This window comes from Melanotaenia boesemani, chromosome 8 (assembly GCF_017639745.1).
Source record: "Melanotaenia boesemani isolate fMelBoe1 chromosome 8, fMelBoe1.pri, whole genome shotgun sequence".
NCBI classification, from domain to species: domain Eukaryota; kingdom Metazoa; phylum Chordata; class Actinopteri; order Atheriniformes; family Melanotaeniidae; genus Melanotaenia; species Melanotaenia boesemani.
The window spans coordinates 33588206-33596742 of NC_055689.1; the positions used below are offsets into that span (position 1 = coordinate 33588206).

At 37.7% G+C, this 8537-nt stretch overlaps 3 long non-coding RNA genes across 3 annotated transcripts; all 3 read left to right on the top strand.

Moving 5' to 3' along the window:
• Positions 1–1524: 1524 nt before the first annotated feature.
• On the top strand, positions 1525–2364 carry LOC121645218. The gene is made up of 3 exons (XR_006011388.1): positions 1525–1571; positions 1744–1957; positions 2310–2364. It is a non-coding gene; the product is annotated as an uncharacterized LOC121645218 (long non-coding RNA).
• A 920-nt stretch (positions 2365–3284) lies between these two features.
• On the top strand, positions 3285–4383 carry LOC121645206. Its single transcript, XR_006011376.1, has 4 exons — positions 3285–3488; positions 3619–3689; positions 3895–3989; positions 4325–4383. It is a non-coding gene; the product is annotated as an uncharacterized LOC121645206 (long non-coding RNA).
• Positions 4384–4454: 71 nt separating this feature from the next.
• LOC121645210 lies at positions 4455–4873 on the top strand. Its single transcript, XR_006011381.1, has 3 exons — positions 4455–4528; positions 4600–4686; positions 4855–4873. It is a non-coding gene; the product is annotated as an uncharacterized LOC121645210 (long non-coding RNA).
• The last annotated feature ends 3664 nt before the right edge of the window (positions 4874–8537 follow it).

An 8537-nucleotide genomic window follows, 5' to 3' on the forward strand; every position in this document is an offset into this window, starting at 1 on the left:
ACCGTGTAAACCATTTTGTGTGAAATCTTAGGTACTTGCAAATGTGTGTTCTAATGCACACACAAATACCTAAAAATTACACACAAAGAATAAATTTGCGCATGCACAAATTACAAAAATACACAAACATTAATATTTTACACACAAAGTTTTTACCCTCAACCTCACAAATCTAATAGTTTCGAGTTTAAAATGCTCATTCACATACGGATCGTTAAATACGTGTGCACTAATCGCCTGATACACACAGACAAATATGCAGTTACGCACAGATCTGTTAACTCGCGCTCGAGAGGTTCTGAGACTCTTTTAACGCTTCCGGTAGCCTCACTGCTTCCTGCGTACACGGTGCGTTTAAAAGCTGGTGGAAAGCTGGGTCGTTTGGGTTTTCATGGGAGTCTAGTATTTTCTCCACTCTTGCCAAATTGGGAAAGGCGGTTTTCTGTAGGACAAAAAGAGTAGCTCATCGCCCACTGATTATAACACATAGGCCTACATTTGCTTTTCTGTATTTTAAATGTCTTATATAGACAAATAGGCATTCATCAGCCGTACAAATGTAATTAGATGAATTAAAGAAACGACCGCTAGGTGGAGTAGTGGTTCTTTGGCTGGGAAAGGCAGAACGTCAAAGCAAGAGGCAAGACGGTAATGGCGGGGCATCCCAGTCGTCTTCCATCTGAGGTAAGAATAAGTTAAACATGTACACTTTACAATCCTATTATAATAAGACAAGCGGTTTATCTGATTACATCGGATACTGTTTGCTGTCTAATAGTTTGGTGTACTGTCATCCTTACATTGCTCTGTTAGCAGGAGCTAATACGTGTACCTGAGCTAAGCTAGCACAGTAGATGGTTGCTAAATCGTTTTATTTAATGTCAGTTTTAGGACACACTTTCTCAGGCCATTAAACGGATTTTATCGACATTTACACCACACTAACCTATTTCTATGATGCCTAAGCATCGAGCTAGATGAACCCTCGTTGGTAATTAGCTCTTATTAACACATTTTCTTTTAGGATAGCAAACAGGTTAAACAAAATCCTGAAGGTTCGCTTGTTTTAGTTTTTCCATTATTGCACACTGTTATAAATCACTGATTACAATCTGCTCTGATTTTGACGTTCAGTATTTACTTAGGCTATGATGTCTTTAACTATGCAGTGAATGAAGTTAGACTTCTAACACAGTCAATAAAGGCAGAAACATCTGAATCACTTTCCCGGCCATTTTAAACACCAGACTACTGTATATTTTTTTAGAACGATTACGGTAATGCCTTATTTAGTAGTTTTAATAATGCCTGCAACGAGCGTAGATTTGATTCCCACGTACAGTATACTGTACACATTATCACTAATTTATTTGTAACTCAGGCTTTGATTATTCTAAGAAATCATGGACTTATTTGTTATCTTTACAGCAAATTGTGGGGAATATGGCTCAGGCTTTAATGTCAGCTCTGAGGAGGTAAATCAGTGGTAATGACGTGGGAACAACTTCAAGTCCATCTGTAGGGCACAGCAACACACCAAACAGTTCGAGAGTTAACCAAGCATTAAAAAGGTAAGATTTAATACTTTTCACTAAAAATTAAGAAGGCTGCTGGTAAGTGTGCATTTCATGTGATTTCAGTGTAATGTTTCAGGACTATGTTGCAATTTGGCCATTTTACTGAGTCTTTACTTGAATCTTTGGTGTCTGGTCTCAAACCAATAATTCTCCCTCAATTTTAAAGGCAATTTCCAAACCTTTTTAATAAGTCAGAGGCCAAGAGAGGCAAAGGCAGGATCAACAGCCCTGGCCATCCCATAAAATACACAAACCTTGCCATATTTGTCCTGCCGGGCCCCACCAATGTCACCCCTAGAGGTTCCGAAGAGCTCACCTTAGCCCATGCGGGATTAGGAAAAAGAGTGTTGGCTGTTTCAGATCAAAGCAGACATGAACAGGTAATCAATTACAATAATTTTAATTTAGTTATAATATTTAATGTAGCATTTATTTTGTGTCTGTGCACTGATAGTACAAAACATACATATACACATGCACACACACTATTCTTATGAGTATATATATATATATATATATATATATATATATACATATATGTGTATATATATATATATATGTATATATATATATATATATATATATATATACATATATATATAATCAGAATACTTTATTTATCCCAGAAGAAATTGTGTAAATATATATATGTGTGTGTGTGTGTAGCATAATGAATGAAATAGTTACCACAATTACATCTCAACTCAAGGTTTGTGCTTTTATGCGTGCCAGATTGTCAGACAGATGGAGGAGGAGTTTTTGAAACTCAAACCACTTAATGGAAGATGGACGTTCCACAAAGCAGCAGGTTGAAATTATTCCTTTTCAAAAAAAAAAAAAAAAACTTAAATGCTGTGGGTTGGACAATTATTGTTTTGTTTTGTTTTGTATTTGTTATCAGGTGGACGCGGCCAGAGAAGGTTGTCTGTGAAACCCATGGATGCAGAGGGTTATAGTGGCCACCAACTTCGATCTGCATCAAATAATGGCAAAATAGTTCTATTCTTGGTGCCCCTCCAGGAGGAAATTTTCACAGAGCCTCTCCCCTTTGATGCTGCAGAATTTTCAAGAATGCCTCAAGTGCCATGTGTTAAGTGCAACACAACCATGCCGCTACAAATGTTGGCACTGCACGCTGAAAAATGCAAAGAAGTGTCAAATGTAAGTTGTTTCCACTTTAATGTTTTCATGTTTTATATTATTTGTTTGACATCTTATCTGACCAGAAATGCCTATGGATATATATAAACATGCTAAGTGGGCTTATATGTCCACCATCCAGTTTTTGGCATCAGTACATAAACATCTACAAGAGCTAAACCACAATATCATAATACATGTTTTATTCACCAGTCACAAAATGATCTGAACAAATTGTCAGAGGTTAACATGCTTAAAAGCCACTAGTCAGTCATTGCATTTTTCTGGGCTTTTGTGTCTCTTCGGCAGCTCAAAGAAAAATCTCTTTTTATCTTTAGAATAATTATGTTTATTGTAGCCAACCACAACACAATTTTTGGCATATTTATTAGAATTTTCTTGATAATCAAAGACAAATCAACGACGCTGCAAATCCAGTGGTATTATGTTTTATCAGCCCTGCGGTTTTACTGACAATAGAACCCAATGTGACAAACTTCAAGGAAGTTCACAGATGTTTGCGCCTGCCCATAATGTTTTTTTCCCCCCCATGTTATTTTGTGGGTATTATTGGTAACCATCTGGTTTGTACTTTCTAAGTCAGGTCAGGCTTTGAGCATCAGTCATTTGGTAGTTTAAAAGAACAATAACTGAATCAATCCATCATGATTTTTACAGGAGCAAGCCGAGCCTACAGATGTTGATGAAGACAGTGAACATGACATTTGTGAGGGACATGAAACAACCATGGACAATTTGGGGGAACGAGAGGTATTTTTTACATATGGATTATTAAGAGAGTGGAAAAGTAGATTGACTGTGTACAATGTATAAAGTTTCACGTGTTCGGTTATTCGTTTTTACGTTTGTGTTGAATATACTCTTGTCTATTAATGTACAGATCTGCCCTATATGCCAGGGGAACTTCTTAAAGTCAGTGCTCCCTTATCATGCCAGTGAATGCTGTGACAGGTATTAGAATGATTTTGCTTTTTGTTATTGTTGTTGTTTTTGTTTGTTTTTTTTTTTAATCAAAACTAAATTGGTCTGTCATAATGCGCAAAAGAAAAGGGTGTACCAAAAAATTGGCCTAAAAAATTATAATGAACTTGTAGACAGATATGCTTGTGACTTAGTGCAAATATCTAAACCTCAGAATATTATATTTGTTTTAAAGAGCATTCAACAGTGAAGCAGTGTTGGAGGTAGTCCCGGACCTTCCAGGGCCATCATCTGTAACTCCTGTACCTTATTCACCAGCAGAAACTGAAAGTACTAAGGGTAAACATGGCATTATTTTGTGAATCATGGTTTTTGTTTCTCCAACGGCCACAGCTCACTTTATTAATTGATGCAGGATGGCTGGTTTTACTGTCTGAATAGCAATTTGTGTGATCATTGTTTTAATGAAGGTGCTTCGTAAATAAATACTTTGTGGTCATGCTCAGTCAGCCTTGTCCATTTTCAAAGTTACAGCTCTGTTGCTTGATGTAGCAGATTATCATGAAAGTAATCCTAAAATGCTATTTTGTCCTAACATTAAAGAGTGGGTGTATGAATATTCTAATTAGCAACAAATAATGCTTTTGTTCAAATCAATTTGTTAGTGTGGAAAGAGGTGAACAATCCACAAAAGGCAGTACAGCTGTTCCTCAAACAACTGAAACAAGGAGGAAAGCAGCAGGGGACTCTCATACTCACCCTGGATGCTACAGACAGTGACGAGGAGCGAGCTATGTCACTCATTTCATTCTACAAGCATAACCGTGACAAGATGCAATGGGCAGCTCCTTTTCGCTGTCGCATTCAAGGTAGTACTTCAAAAGTAATTTCCACCACACTTGAAAACAGCTGTTTGATTTAACCAGTATTTGTTTTGTAGGAGATGCAGCAGTTGGTAGAGGTGTGACAAGACACATCATCTCATCTGCCATTACCAAACTGAAAAGGGGATTTAAAATGTACTTTGGTATGTACTGCAATCTTTAATGTTTTTAGTGCTGTAAGTGCTGTAATCTTTAACAACTTGACAAGTAATAAATCTCAGAGACAGGCACATGAGATAGTAGCTGTGGCATTGTGCATTTGTTGTGGATGGAAGTAATAAAACCCTACATTTTTCATTTTTATATTCTAGGAAATGCTGCAGCGACTGCGATGTTTGAAGGGGAAATTGATCATCTTGTACCAACCACATCAGCAGTGTTTGTTGAGAGTGAGCTTTTTGTGATGGCTGGTCGGCTGATTGGCCACTCACTAATTAACGGAGGCCCAGCCCTGTCAGGGCTCAGCTTGGCAGCGGTGCATGCCTTGACAAATGGTTCAAAGGAATTGGCCACAACATACCTTTCTCTGAATGACTGCCCAGATATTGACCACCGGGAGACCATTGGTCTTGTAAGCACATTAAATTAACTTTGTCACACTTTTTTAAAATATCATATAAGGCAGAAAGAAGGAATCCACTAATCTTTGGTTCTGTTCAGACATATAATAATAGTGTCTTCTAGCTGCTGAAAGATGAAATGACTGAGGAAGAGACTTCAAGGGTGTCCAGTCTATGTATGGAATGGTATTTCCCTGTACCAACCAAAGGGACAAATAAACTCCTCCTCTTACAGCAGCTTCTCTCTCATGTGGTAGTAAATATGTCTACATCTTTCTTTTTAATGTTATTTATTTTATTATGTCAGCTAGTTTCAGTAAATTCCCTAGTGTACCTGGAGAAATAAGTAATGTATTCTGAAAGCTCTTGAGTAGAACATTAATGAAGTTAAAATCAACAGGTCCTCACTCGACTCAGTGTGCAAGTAAAGCACCTTAAAAAGGGACTAAAAGAAACGGGCATCTGGCCACTGATTACCTCTAGACGTGATGTGGTGCCGCTCCTTTTCCCCTGAGAATGTGAAGTTGAAATCACTCCCCAGGTACACTGACAGCACATTGCAGAGAAATGTATCTAAATAGTATCTGGTCAACATAAAAGCAAAAATTCTACATATGTTGTGTAGAGACACACAAATTTATGATCCAGTAATGTTAATTTTCACAAAGCTGCAAAAGTTCAACAGGAAAAGTTAACATGCATCTGAAATGCCAAATGTCTTTATTTAACCTTTTCATAGCATCTTTAGACAATCTGCGCCAGCTCATGAGATTCTGGGTTGGCTGGGAGGTTCCATGCCAAGACCTCACGCTGGAAATAGTGCAGTCCACTGGACCAAGGCACCTGCCCGCCTCCTCCACCTGTAACGAGCGTTTACGCCTTCCAAGCCATTACAGTACTTATTCTGCTCTACTGGCAGACATGATGGTGTGTCTTAAATCTGTAGAGACAGGCTTTGGTCTGGTTTGAAAACTGAGTTCTGGTATTTTCTTTTGTTAAATGATTAGTTAAAAGTTGAAAAGATGTTAGAAAAAGACATTTAAATGTTAACCAAGTCACTTTTGACACACTGTTTATGGTTCACTACATTAAGTCTGACATTAAGTTTTGTGAAAAATGTGTATTCCTGGAAGTACCTATTTGAAGTACTTAAAACTTTTTGAGCTAGAAAGATTTCTCAACCACCCATTTAACTCTGTGGTCAATTTGTTGAGTTTCCAAAAAAGTTTGGGGCAATCATAAAAATGGTTAATCTGCCCCTTCTGTGCATTGAGGTGCACATTAAAGTCCATTCAGTAAATATTTTTATTGTGTTTTTCTGTCCATACTGAAATATGCCTTTGTCTCACACTCAACTTTCACAGGTGATATGTAGGAAGCTGAATTCTTTACTACCAAGAAAGCTGGAAACAATCAACATCTGGAAGTTCACTGTGAAATTAATTTTATTTACATATTAAAGTTTTCAGTGATGTTGGCATACATGTTTAGAAAGTTTTTTCCATCAGTCTCTAATGCAAAAGATCAATGTAGTTACTAATTAAAGCATATTTTTATTTATTTATTTGCTTTTGCAGTAGTCAATCTATGGGTATACTTATGCAAAAGGCCTTTTTAAACAAATAGTTGGGGAAATGCTTTCATCATTAACAACATAATGCAATCTACATAGCATCTAACTTGTCTCAAGTAATGATTCCACATACTGCACTGTATGCAAGTAAATGTCCATGCCACTAGACTCTGAAGGTTGTAGAGGGTTAATGTGTTCCCGCAGCAGCTCCATTTGCTCGTCTGTGAGTGGGCTGCCCAGTTCTGGTACCCGCACTTCGGCATGTGGATCAGGAAGAAAACCACTGTCCTCCCACTGTATGTAGGGAATTTGCACCTCCTAAATAAGGTAACAGAGAGAAGGTTACAGTTTGTGGAAAACCATTTTCTATACGACTTAGTCCTATTCAGGGTCATGGGGAAGCTGGACTCTATCCCAGCAATTACCAGGTGAGAGGCAGGGTACACCCTGGACAATATGCAAACTCCACATAGAAATCTCCCCGTTCTAACTCCTCCATCCCCTGAGGCTCGAAAGAGTGACTGTCTTGTGATGCAGCGGTGCTAATCACTACACTGGTTTGTTATGGAAAGCAACTGTAGTAATTTCTCAGGCACACAGCATATTATTATTTCATAAGATTTAAATACCTCTGGGTCAACAACTGGATGCACCATCTGTCCTACTTCCCAAAGCTGATTTGGTGTGAGGTTTTGCTCAGTTCTCATTGGATGATTGTCCCATCCTTGTCGAAATATGTCAAGGTTAACTTGCAAGCGAGGCAAGAAGACATAATGGCAGCAAAACAAGTGCAGAGGATTGCTGAGATCCAAGAAGTCCTCCTCCTCCAGTGAGTGCAAAACATGGTAGAAAACACTGGTGACCCCCATCCAAAGATCACGCCAGAGCCTCTCCATCCTGTGTATAAGTAAATAAATACGTGTGTGTAGATAAATATCTAGACAGACAGACACACACACACACTTCCCACAAAAAGTTATGGATATTTGACTTCTGTGTAAAATTAATAGAAAACTTAAAAATCTGTGCTACACTGGTACATCATGAATGTATGCAATAGTAATTTCTCAAGCATTTTATTCAAAGAAAATTGAACAGTTGTTTGGTGTGGTTTTGTTTGATGATGTATAAATGTAAGCAGTATGATGAAGATGACTGTTTAGATACAATATTTAGCAGTTGATTCATGGTTCTGATACTTTAGTATTTTGTAGTTAATCATGCATGTTCTGCATTAAATACTGAAACATTAAACAGTTGATCACTTGCATTCAAAAGTTGAAAGTAAAATTAAGTTCACCTGTGAAAGTTATAGTACATTCGACATAAAAGAAAAAGCTGAATATCCCCAACTTTTTGTGAGTTGTGTATATATAAAAAAATTCAGTGACATAAAAAAAAAGTATACAGTATGTTTCTTTAATATCTGTCAAGCTCTGATTCCAGGTTAATATAGGCTGAAGACGTTTGCAGGTCTCACAAACCTTTGGTTGTGCACACTTTTGCCAGCAATAAAGCTTCCGTTATCAGGACCACGCACTGTCAACATCAGACGTGCCACTCCAACATTCTCTCCACCATGATCTGCTCGCACCCTGAAAAATTTCACAATTATTATTGCTAGCAGCTGGTTTGTTCAGTTGGCAGAGAATCAGTCTACCATGTGGGAGGCCAGGGTTCAATTCCCCCAGGGGACAAATATTAACACCTTCCAGTTAGGTCCTTAGGTAAGACCCTTAATGCTACTGCCTAACCACTGTAAGTCGCTTTGGATAAAAGCATCAGCTAAATGACTGTAATGTTAATACAAGAAAATACAGTTTTCATTTGAGACACCTTGAAAACTACAAACTCAAATGTA